Consider the following 13368-nt stretch of genomic DNA (forward strand, 5'->3'; position numbering starts at 1 on the left):
ATTGCCAGAGACGGAGACATGGGAGATGGTGAGGGACGAGCGGACTTAAAGAGTAACTGTCACGAAAATCTTAAAATTGAAAACACAAACAAATAAGAAGTACGTTTTTCCCAGAGTAAAATGAGCCATAAATTACTTTTCTCCTGTGTTGCTGTCACTTACAGTAGGTAGTAGAAATCTGACATTACCAACAGGTTTTGGGTTAGTCCATCTCTTCATGGGGGATTCTCAGCATGGCCTTTATGGTTTATAAAGACATTCCCTGAAAAGGATTTATACAAATATGCTGGCCAGCCTCCCTGCTCACTGTACACTATTTTGGCAGTTGGACGAAGCAACTGCCATTCACTAAGTGCTTTTAAAAATAAAGAAAACCTGAGAAACCACCCTAGAGAAGTTGGGCTAGTCCAAAATCTGTTGGTAATGTCAGATTTCTACTACCTACTGTAAGTGACAGCAACATATGAGAAGTAATTTATGGCTCATTTTACTCTGCAAGAAACGTACTTCTTATTTGTATATGTTTACATGTATTGAAGTCTTAGGATTTTCGCGACAGAGGTCCTTTAAGGAAGCCCCAGCCCATGGAACCTGAGACGCTTCTCGTCTAAGGTACACTTTAAAGAACAACTGAAGTGAGAGGTAAAGGGAGGCTGCCATATTTATTTACTTCTAAAAAGGTAAGCAACAGCATAATAACTTTTAAAGAAAAACATTTCTTTGTTACAGCTGATACAAATCCTGCAATAAATCTGCAGTTGGTCTACTCCCTACTTTCATGGAAGCAGACATAGGGTTAACATCCTGTATTTACAAATAAGCTGCTCTGCTGAGGCAGCCAGCTGACACTGCTGAGAGAAAAAAATACAGTTGTGATTAGTCACGAATGAGGGGACATTAGACAGGCTAAACTCTCTAAATACATACAGGGTGCATTTCTCTGTATTTTCCTTCCATCCTGGGCAAGAGTTCAGATCCATTTTAAGCAATACCAGTTGCTTGGCAGTCCTGGTGATCTATTTGGTTGCAGTAGTGTCTGAATCACACACCTGAAACAAGCATGGAGCATGCAGCTAATCCAGGTAGACTTCAGTCAGAGCCCCTGATCTGCTGCATGCTTGTTCGGTGTTTATAGATAAAAATATTAAGCTGTGAATACAGCGTTACGTTTTTCGCGTTCGATTCCCCGCACAATATATTAGCCATTCGATTCTCTACTCTATTCTCTTCTGCTCGTTTTTCTTATCTTTTTTCCATTCACTTCTATGAGAAATCGAGCAGAGAATCGGACATGTCGAAATGTTATCATCGAAGGCATCTATCGGAACGTTTCTCCGCAAAAAACGTATTCCCAGCATAAGAGGTAAAAGAGCAGCAGGACAGCCAGGCAACTAGTATTGATTAAAAGGAAATAAATATGGTAGCCTCCATATCCCTCTCGCTTTAGATGTACTTTAAGCACAATGGCTCCTACACCATCTACACAAGTCCTAATAGCCCACATTTTCAGAAGGAAACACATTTGATGCAAGCTGTACGGAGCCTGGAACTGGATCAATCGAATACACATCATTTCATTTTTGATTGGCCCAGCTCAAAGCTCAATACACTTTGCATGCAAGCTGGAGTCAGCAGCAGCTAATCTTGACAGCTGCTGCACACTTAAGGGTTATCTTTGCCTCTGCAGAAGCCCTTGAGGTGCACAACTGGGTCTAACATTCAGGCAGTGCTGTAGACTAAAGAGACTGTTCCTCAAATATGCTACGGTCATCCTTTTAACCACTTAAGGACCACAGGCTTTGCATATTAGGGCCCTGCAGCTTTAATGGCCACACAACCAAGCAACTGCCACAAATAAATCCCCTTCCCCTTTCTGCCCACCAACAGAGATTTCCGTTGGTGGGCTCTGATCGCTGCTGCGGGCAGTGTTTTGCTTTTTAAAGTAATTTGTTTTTTTACTAAAAAAAAAGTTGTTTTTTTTTCATTTACTTTCTTACCTGACCTCCCCCCGAAAGCCGATGACAGCGATCAGCTGTCATCGGCATCAGCCTATGAGAGCCGATCGATCGCTCCTGTGCCTCCCCATGGGACAGCCAAGTGACACGGCTGTCCCCAGTACAGCGCTGCCGTAGATTGCAGCGATGTACAATGTAAATAGACGGCGTTTTCGCCATCTAACAGTCTCCTGGTGGCGATCGGAGTTCCCATCATTCAAATGGAGATGTGTGCGCATCGGCGTGTGCGATCTCCTGCTAAACCCCGCGACAGGACTAGACGCCGCCTTCCAGCGTTACGCGGTCCTTGGGCTCCCAGCTTCCCAACGCATATTGGCGTTAGGCGGTCGGGAAGCAGTTAAACAATAGCAGTTCCCTGACTGTCATGCTGATCCTGTGTCTCTAATACTTTTATCCATAGACCCTGAACAAGCATGCAGCAGATCAGGTGCTCTGACTGAAGTCAGACTGGATTAGCTGCATGCTTGTTTCAGGTGTGTGATTCAGACACTACTGCAGCCAAAGAGATCAGCGGGACTGCCAGGCAACTGGTATTGTTTAACAGGAAATACCTGTAAATAAATAGGTGTACTTATTTGTGATTTATTGATTCTGAACTTTCTGATCCACAAAAACAACAAGTAACAGCTAAAATGCATCAATCCTGTAAAGGTGTGTTCCAGGCCTGCATCACATGATCTCTGCCCCATCGCTGCACTCGGGGTCAGGTCCTCCAGAGAGGTCTTCTATGCGCTCTTTTATTGTGAAAGCTGCATTTTCCCCAGAGTCTGTAATCTTGGAATCCTGGCAGTGGATTCCTGAACCCCCCCGCCTCCCCGCCAAACATTAGTTCCAGTAACATAATAATCCCAAATACCTGTTCAATCTGTTTCTATATAAAGGCAGGAGCAGACAAGACCCGGGCGGCCACCTACTCTGCCTCATGTTCAGCAGCGGACGCGGAGGAACCCGATACGTACATCCAGCAAGTCTCCTGTCGCTTTTCCCATCCAAATTCCCCTCTCCTGCTCCGTCCTGCCTGCTCGGTTATATTGGTGTAGAATCTCCTTAATTTGCGAATACTAAATTACACCACTTTTGGGGGCTGGTACATCACTCGATTGAGCGGGCCGGCCGACCGACCTTTTGAACCGATAATTTTATTGTATCGAAGGATAAGCAGTACTGCAACATGGGTCAGCAAACATTTCTGGTCCAAATCAGGCCAGAAGGATCGTTTGGGAATGTTGGAAACCCTAATTTGCAAGGATCCGATTGGGGATAATTCTGTGCAAAGTACCGCGATCGCTTGACTTGCCATTCACACCTGTTGTGTAACATCGCGCATACGCGCCGGCTGGAAGTTGGATCGTGGAGCGCTCGTCATCAAGGGGAGGGGGGGCATTGCTGGATCCATCTTCCTGCGTGACAACTGCGTTACCACCACCCAAAAGGAGGAAGATGGATACAGCGACGTCTCCCTGACGACAAACTAAGAACGTTCCACAATCCATCTGCCGGCCGGCGGGTACACGTGACATCACATGATGGGGATAAACAGGAAGTCAAGCGATTGTGGTACCTTGCGTGGGGTCATCGGGGATCTTAAAGAGACCCTGTACTGCAAAAACCCTGTCCCCTGGGGGGTACTTACCTCAGGAGGGGGAAGACTTAGGGCCCCAATGAGGCTTTCCCCATCCCTGTAGCTGCAGTCAGTCCAGCGCTGGCTCCCCTGAAGAATCCCGGAATCCTCCCTCGACAAGCCTGATAACTGCTGATTTATTTACCTTTCCAGGCTCCAGCGGGGGCGCTGTTGCGGCTCTCAGCATGGAGATAGGCGAAAATAACCGATCTATGTCGGGTCGGCCCTACTGCGCAGGCGACTTGCGCCTGCGCAGTAGAGCGGCCCGACAGTGTTCGGCTATTTCCGCCTATCTCCGAGCAGAGAGCCGATACTGCGCCTGCGCTGGAGCCGGGATATTTACATCCCCGCTGTTCAGAGGGACACAGAAAGACTGCCGAGGGACACAGGAGGACGGGGGAGGTCTCGATAAGATCTGGAGGATTCCCCCACCCGAGGTGTATAACCCCCAGGGGAACTTTTTCTCGTTACAGGTTTTCTTTAAAGATCCAATCTGCCATGACAGTCATCATTGCCATGTGTCGATAAACGTAATTCGTGTGATGGTGCTCCTGTACGCACGTCGTGAGATCGCAGAAAAGATTGTGCGTCGCTCAAACTATCGCTGGTCGTCTGCAAAATTGGCAGGAAAATTGTGTCTTGGGTACTGGCCTTTAGTTTTGTGCCTTGTTCAACAGCAATGTGATGGCATCAAGTAAATTAATAATCATAAAAGTAAACGTTTATAAATCATAAAATTAAAAACAAAAAGGCCATACAGAAAAGTTAGAATAAATATGTAACAACACTGATTGATGGCGTGCCATGAAAAATACGTTTATAGAGCAAGGTTTGTGTTATCAAACCATCCGCGATCCGACCCGCCCTTCTGAAATAACCTCTTTATTAGCACGACCCAGCCTCGCTTCCAGCTCTCAACATGTAATGAAAACACGATTTCGGGAGCCCTGGAACATTTTCCAAGAAAGTGGCGATAATTGGGGCTGTCTGGTCAGCGAGCGCGCCATTCTGTGCAAATAGGAGCGGGCTGGGCTCACAATCCAGCCATTGTGGCTGCGCACCTGGCCTGACGCTGGGAGATTTAACACAGGAAGTAAAGCGTTTAGGTGAGGCCGGTCTCCTCGCCTTTCATGGCCAGCCGAGCTCGCCGGCGCACAACCCCCACCGCGCATGAGCTGGGAGCGGGCGCTGGTAATTTTCAGTGGGTGCCGCTTACACCCAACTTCCTGCAATTTCCCCAAACAGCCCGATTCTAAGAACACGCAGCACCTTGTTCCAAGGGGATATCGCAAGGCCGCGCCGCACCCTTCGGAAATGCGATCCAAATCTAACTCGGTTCTAAAATAATTCTATAAATGCACCTTACATCTCAAAAGAGAGAGCATTTTGATTCAGTTTCCAGACCCAAACTAGTCACAGTTTTCAGGAATATAACAGATCAATAATGTGGAGTACAAATATTTAAAAACTTGCAAGTTGGTTTAGTTAAAGGTCCGTAGAAAGACAAAAGGAAGACATCCCACCGGTGGTGCCTAATCCTAAGACTCCTGCTTAGTGGTGCTTGATCCTAAAACACCCCGCTAGTGCCTAACCCTAACGTTCCAGCCACAGCCGAAAGCTAAACCCCCCTCCTCTGCAAAGCTGCAATATGTGGCTAGGAAGGTCAGCAAGAGGGGGCAATTTCAGTGGACAGGCTTGCAGGTCAGGAGGCGGTAGTCTCAGGGGAGTACTTCAGCTTGTAGCAGCCAGTTTATTAAAAAAAAATTATGATTTAAAAAAACATCCTATGTAAACTGAAGTATTTTTAGTTACCTTAAAATCACAAGGAAATGTCTGGAAATAATTTATAAACAATTAGAGGATTCTAAAAAAAAAACCTATGTGTGGCGAGGGGTTTTTGAGATGACGTCACTCAGAAGAGGGGGAACGTCGTAAATACGGAGTTGTCATAATAATAACTTTGAGAAATGCCACTATACTGCTGTGTGCAATAACAGGCCTGACCGTGGGATGGACACACCCCCAGAGGCTGCAAAACCGACCTGCATTTTTCTCTATGTGTGCTGTCAATAGACAGGGACCCGCCTCTTCTTCTGGCTCCACCCCTGGCCATGGTCGAGCGCACACGGACTGGGCATTTCCAAGTACAGCCCGTGCGTAACCAGGAGAAAGTAGCTGCTTGTGCAAAGCTTCTCTCCTCCGTGCACAAGCACTTCATTCCACTGGGTGTGCACAGATCAGTCTTGCCCAGTACCGATGCACTTACCTGGGACCGCTTGTGACTAAAAGAAACCCATTCGACTTGCACTTAAACAGGCATAAACGCGTGGCTTGTTTTACTGAGCATGTGCGGACCTCACTTGCGCATGCCCAGTTCAGATGCACTCGTAAGCGTATCTTTGTGACTAGAAGAAACCTGTTCGACATGCATTGAGTTAAGTTGACATGTGGACCTTACTTGTGCATGCCCAATGCATGCGAACCTATTCCACTTGTGGTTTTAGAGCAGGGGTGTCAAACTCAAATACAAAGAAGGCCAACAGGGACCAAGTCACTGGCCAGCCTTAACGTCTAGTAGCCACCTACCTCCCTTAAGCCTTGTTTACATTGTGTTACGTTCGCGTGGCCGTCCACCTTTAGCGATTTTTATTTCCGATTCCTGGCAATTACCTGCGCGCTGGTTTTTTTGTAAACCGCTTTTCAAAGCAGTTTTGCAGAGCGATTGCGTTTTTTTTACTTCCTGACGTCGGTCAGGAAGTGAACGCTTTGATCCCGAAAAGAATAAATACAATGCATCTTTCCCCCTCCTCCCTCTCCAATACACCATCCCTAGTCTAGTGCAAACTCCCCCCCCCCCCCTTACCCATGCCATATGAAGAGCATTGGAGTAGCAGTAGCCATGCTCATCTCGCCTCCTCCAGGCTCCACTGATGTCCATCCATCCACTGCAACTCACCACTCACTCTACTGCCATCCTGACCTCCTAACATTGTGAAGGAGATCCAGAAAGAGCGGTGAGCCTCAGAAAATGGAAGAGCATTGTTGGAGCCCAAAGGAGGTTTAACAAGCATGGCTACCACTGCGCCAATAGATGGCAGTGTTCTCCCCAAGCTCTTTTAGCCAGGTGCTCCACCCGGCTAATTTTGGGGAGCACCCGGCTGTCATCAACTCACCTCCTCATCCTAAGCTGTAAGCAGAGTTGTGACCCACCCGGGGTCACAACTCGGCTGAAAAAAATTTCCGGGGAGAACATTGCATGGCATATACTAGGATGGGGAGGGGGGCACAAGATGGGAAAGAGGAGGGGGGGGGGGGTCAGGTGCACCGGGCTAGCTACAATACAAAATTACCCATGAGGGTCAAATGTATTTCCGTTTTGGGCCAGATTAGGCACGCGGGCAAGAATTTGACACCACTGGTTTAGAGGTACCCCCTCTGGGCAGGGGGTGTTCTGCACCGATGTATGGCATGTACTGGGGCTGTGCGGAGGATTGGGGTCAGGTGCAGTGGGCCAGCTACAATACAAAATCACCCTATTACCCTCAAGGGTCAAATTTAATTCCTGTTGGGAACAAATTAGACACCCCCCCCCCCCCTGGGACAAGAGTTTGACACCAGTGGTTTGGAGGTACCTGCTGAGGCGTCCCACAACTAAGGTAAGTATCAACTTTTTTTGTCCATTTTCACTTCAAATGTCATTTAAAGGATACCCAAAGTGACATGTGACATGATGAGATAGACGTGTATGTACAGTGCCAAGCACACAAATAACTATGCTGTGTTCCTTTTTTTCTTTCTCTGCCTGAAAGCGTTAAATATCAGGTATGTGGCTGACCCAGTCCTGACTCAGACAGGAAGGGACTACAGTGTGACACTCACTGATAAGAAATTCCAACTATAAAAACACTTTCCTAGCAGAAAGTGGCTTCTGAGAGCAGGAAAGAGATAAAAAGGGGAATTTCTTATCAGCGAGGGTCACACTGTAGTCACTTCCTGTCTGAGTCAGGACTGAGTCAGCCACTTACCTACCCATGTCTATCTCATCATGTCACATGTCACTTCGGCTATCCTTTAAGAAGCATGTCAGGCAAGAAATGGGAGGAGCCAGTTCACACACCAACTAACACTCCACAGAACGCTGCTCACAATCCCGGGCGCTCACTGCATGTTGAGGGGGCGGGCGTCGCCCACGCCGCATGAGTCAGGGGCCCGTGTGACAGAGTGTGACCGACCACAGCTCCCCATGAGTCACCAGGCCTCTCTTCCATCTTGGATCTTTGAGGAAAACAATGGGCATGTCTCTGAGTGGCGCGTCCCTTCCAGGAAAGCAGGTGTGGCGGCGGCGGGCTTCTGTTCTGCATTAGTGGCTCGGTGGCTCAGGGCTGCAGACACGAGCGTGTATGTGAAATATGCGAGCGCTGGCTCAGTGACGTGGAGCCAGACGCCAGGAAATTCTTCACATATACAGCAGGAGAGGGAGCAGCGCGGGCATAATAGCCGCTGTAATTGAATCACGGCATTCCACTTAATCAAAGGAAATTGGGGGGTTGGAGAAGAAAATAAAGATGGGCCAGAAATGCAGATTTAACCCCGCAGGCGCCAGGCATCAGCAGCCAGGCTTGTGAAACGGTTATGGAGGGACCGTGAGCTGCCTGCCGGAGCATCTAGAGAAGTGAAGGCCCCGTCCACACTGGGGATTGCAAAAAAAAACGCTAGCAAAATCGCTAGCTTTTTGCAATGGATTTTTTTTTTCTCTTATTTTGCATATTTTTTATTGGACGATTTCCCGATTTTTTGAGCAATGCGGGATTCACTTTTTTAACATTTCAATCGTGATCACTCTAAAGTCGTGGAAAAACGTTTGCATTGATTGCAAATCGCCGGCGATGGATGCAGTGAGATCACCGCCATATACTTTATTACCCTAGCGCTTTTCAAAGCGCTAATGACTGCCGACGATTTGGAAAAGCGTGGAAAACTAGCATTAATCGCTCCAGTGTGAATACGCCCTAACGCCACCATTGCTGGAGCGTAGTCTGGCCTGTCTCCCTGGTCTCCAACAAGATGGGTCCAAAGAAGATGCCATCTTGAAAACACGAGTACCTTGAATGCAGCGCACATTTTGCGAGCTATAAATAGCTCACACGTAGTGGAATGGGGCGGGGCTGCAAGCAATGCAACCATCATGCGTTTGTGTAAACATGGCTGCCTGCGTTGCAGAAGGGACTACAGTGTGCTCGGGCACTTAAAGTGGACCTGAACTCTTGCACAGGACAAACGAAAAACAGAGAGAAATGCACCTTGTATGTATTTAGAGAGTTTAGCCTGTCTAATTCCCCCCTCGCCTGTGACTAATCACAACTGTAATTTGATCTCTCAGCTGTGTCAGCTGGCTGCCTCAGCAGAGCAGCTAATTTGTAAACACAGGATGTTAACCTTATGTCTGCTTCCATGAAAGCAGGAAGTAGACACACTGCAGATGTATTGCAGGATTTTTATCAGCGGTAACACAGAAATGTTTTTCTGTAAGGCAGGGAGCGCACTTGTCTTTCAGCTTTCTGCACACCAAGTGTTTCTATGCAGAGAAACGGGCACGATTTTTTCACTGCAGCTAATGTCATCGATAGAGAAAACTGACAAAATGTGCAGAATTTCAGTTTTTATTCTACGCGGGAAAAAAGGGCTAGATTCACAAAGCAGTGCTAAGGGTACGTTTCCATTGGTGCGGTGTGATTCCAGTGTGGAAAACGCATGTGCAATTTTGCATGCGGATGCGTTTTTTCATGCGTTTTTCTATGCGATTTTGCATGCATTTTGTGGCTAAGCGTTTTTAACCATAGCAAAGATGAGGAAACGCTCACACCACCACCGCACTAGCCAAAGGAGCAGGAATCACAGGTCTCGGAACACATGCAGGAAAAAGGCATTCCGCTACACCAAGGCTGGGTATAAAACTTTTCTTCAACTTTATTAGCACATCAGTAGAACATGTAAAGGCTGACGCGTATCGGAGCTCTAAGAGGCTATGATTAAGGAGCCTCTTAGAGCTCCGATACACGTCAGCCTTTACATGTTCTACTGATGTGCTAATAAAGTTGAAGAAAAGTTTTATACCCAGCCTTGGTGTAGCGGAATGCCTTTTTCCTGCACGTTTTTAACCATGTCAATGCTGGTGTGATTTTTACATTGTTTTTACACAAAACCGCATGCAAAAACGCATAGAAAAATGCATGCGTTTTACCTATTAATTACATTGTATGCGAATCGCATAGCGGTGTGCGGTATGTGAATTCTGAGGGCTCTGCCGTGCAGATTTTTTTCTGCACAGAAAAATGCTCAGATATCCTGACAAGTGGAAACAGGCCCATCCACTTGTATTGGTTATGCGAATCTGCATGCAGAAAACACATGCAGATTCGCTCTAGTGGAAACGGGCCCTAAGTGTTAGCACACTTGTGAAAAGCCCTTTATCGCGCCAAAAAAGCCTCTGCGCACGGTGTGCCGAAAAGATCATGTGGTGCTACGTTAACGTCACAGCCTTCGCGTGAAAAGTGACCCCCGGTGCTCTGGAAACATCGCACCCAGTGCGACCATAACGGCGCATAGGGTGCAACGTTATCATCGCACTCTATGCGGCGTTATGGTCGCACTGCGTGACGTTTCCAGAGCACCGGCGGTCACTTTTCACACAAAGGGTGTGAGGTTAACGTCGCACCGAGCGATCTTTTCGGCGCACTGCACACCGCGCGATCTCTGGGCGTGCTAACTGCTTAGCACCCTAGTTAGCACGCCCAAACTCTTTAGGTGTGTTAACTAGGTTAGCACCAGTGAGTGAAGCAAGCCCTAAGTGTGAACTAGCCCATTGATTAACACGCATTTTCAGTTTATCTGTGAAGAAACCGCGCACGAAAACAGTTAAATGAGTTCCCGGACTAAAGGATACCTTAGCGCTTTTCAAAATATAAAACGGGAGGAGCAGGCATGTGTAGTGGGCTCTTCTCATACCCACTGCTCCCCCCCCCCCCCCAGCTACTTCCGGGTGGAGAGGGTCAGTGAGAGCACTGTGCAGGCGCTGCCCAGCGACGCGCGTCCTTGATTGCATTCCCATGGCCGGGAGGGCTCTGCACATGCGCACTACGTCACAACGACTACCAAAGATTTTCAAAAGTGGGTGAGGTTTAGCTGGGTAGAACTGTTGTATTTTCTATTTATATTGGTGCTGATGTAACATAGTCCAAGTTTTTTATTAGCTCAGATCTGTAAACCTGTGCAGTCCACCTACCCCCTCAATGTCCTTCCGGTCCCCAATATTGTAAAGTCCGCAATCCAGCGGGGTTGTAGTCCACTGCGCATGCGCTGTTCCTGGCTGCGTGCCTCCTCCTTCGCACTCCCGTGGCTTGGAACATTAATGCTACATACACACTTGCGATTATGGTCGTTTCTAATGATCAGTCTGCCGACAATCGGGTAAAGAACTTTACCAAATGATCATTAAGTACGACGAACGAACGATATCGGCATGATGGAAAAACGCAACAGGACGGATATTATTTAACGACAATTGTTACAAAACTATAGTGCGTACAGTTATCTGCCGAGCATGATCGTTACAAGGGCCAATGCACCTGCGTTGGATTCTGCCCGGCTTCCGTACTTCCTGTGTAGCGCGGCCCGTAACGATTGTTACATTACACATTTTACATAAACGCTGTTTTCAAGTTAACTATCATATATTTCTATCTATTGTAACCTCATATTCGTGGTTTTTTATTTTAGTTTATATAAATATATACGCAACTTTTCCTCTTATCGTTGCAGAACGGTCGTTAATTTGTGTATGATGATTGCTGTATTCCATCGTTGCATTCCAATCGTTCCAATATTGTTCGTCTGGTAATTATCGTTACTTGTAAACGATCGTTATCGCAAGTGTGTACGTAACATAAGTTCCATGTACAAGAACCATACCAGCGGGAGGCGCTCTGTACCTGGCTCTGATACTACTCGGGTACTTTATTTGGCCTGAGGAAGTGTGCTCGGACCCTCGAAAAACGTTGCCTGTCCTTATTGAAATCCATACTTATATGAACTTGTCATTATTGAGATAGGCCACCTCTATTTTTATTTGTATCTGTTTTTAACTCCGTTTTATCTACATCTGGACACCTCTTATCCCTGTTATACCAGTTTAACGCTGGTAAGGATGTGACCTTATTGGACCACATTTATTATGGACGTGTAATATCACTTTAGCCAGCGACCCCAGCGGCTCTCCCAGAGATTCAGAGCACACGGCCGCCTGCAGAGAGACATCACATGGCGTGTAATAAAACAACGCGGCTGGGATTGCTGTGCTTCCTCTGTTTAGGTGGGGTCATTATTTTCCTTCCGCTCCTCAATAACGAGCTAACAATCTGTGCAATCTGTATCTGAAGCCAGGGAAACACTCAGGGACATTCTCTTCCCTACAGAAGAGGACTCGGCCTCTCTGTTAGATAGTTTAGCTGCCTGACATTACAGGATACTGCAGCGATAGGACTGAGACTCTCTAATAATGAGGGGGCGGAGCTAGCGATGAAACATATTCAGCCTATAGGAGGGATACAAGATCCGGGTCATACCCACCCTTAATGGGAACCTGAGGTGAAAGAGATAGGGAGGCTGACATGTTTATTTCCTTTTAAATAATACACATTACCTGGTTGTCCTGCTGATCCTCTGCCTCCAATACTTTAAACCATAGACCCTGCCAATGTGGTCCAAGATCTGGCAGTCTATCGCTAAATCCACGCAATGCTCAATCCACAAAGAAAACCATTATAAAATTATTTTTCTCTGGTACAGGACTCCAGAGAAATTACACCGTTGGTTCCCAAATACCTCACCAACTTGTTGGAGATGTAAGGACAAGGTGGGTTCGCTGATGCATATCTTCTGGGACTGTCCTCTAATTAAACCTTTTTGGGAGACTGTTTCATTACTCATTTCAGAAGTTTTTGAAACCCATGTAGACCTGCATCCGCTTAACGCACTTCTAGGCCTTCCTGTTAAGAATCTCCCTCGTAAGCGGTGGAAGCTTATGTTACATATATTATCTGCAGCAAAGAGGTTAATTGCCCAATTTTGGAAATCCACAACGATTCCTAGTAAAACAATATTAATAGATAAGATTAATGATGTTAGGAGATTGGAAGATCTAACGGCCAGAAGTAATGATAATATCGAGGCACATGGCGAGCTGTGAGGTCCATGGGAGGACTGGGATATGACATTGTGGCTCCAGTCACGTAATCGTAAGCCCCCATAATTTTTTTTGTTTATGGAATACCTTTTGGCTTGGATGGATTGGGATGTGTTCACTATGATATTTTAGTATCTGTTGGTTTGTGTTAGTAATTTAACTATTTGGTCGGTTATAAGTTTGTGTTGTTTGTTTTTGTATGTTTTTTCCTAATATGGAAGTCCTGCCATATTTACATCTTATTTTATGTTCATCATTATACATGGATTAGCGAGCCTATTGGATCTACAGGGTGAACTATGCCACTATGGCTTGAGAACCTTTCCCCTGTATAACTTGCGTTCATTGTGAAGATAACTGTATTCATCCTGCTTGCTATTCTAATAGTACCTATGTTTTATATAATTCGCTACTGTATTTGTCTTTTCTTATTTCAATAAAAAAAAAATGATTGATAAAAAAAACCATAGACCCTGAACAAGCATGCAGCA

At 46.5% G+C, this 13368-nt stretch overlaps 1 protein-coding gene across 10 annotated transcripts in view; it reads right to left on the reverse strand.

Moving 5' to 3' along the window:
* Positions 1 to 13368, reverse strand: part of TNS1 (tensin 1) — a 608338-nt gene that overhangs the window by 376092 nt on the left and 218878 nt on the right. The window lies entirely within an intron of this gene.

Source organism: Hyperolius riggenbachi, chromosome 7 (assembly GCF_040937935.1).
Source record: "Hyperolius riggenbachi isolate aHypRig1 chromosome 7, aHypRig1.pri, whole genome shotgun sequence".
In the NCBI taxonomy this organism is placed as follows: Eukaryota; Metazoa; Chordata; class Amphibia; order Anura; family Hyperoliidae; genus Hyperolius; species Hyperolius riggenbachi.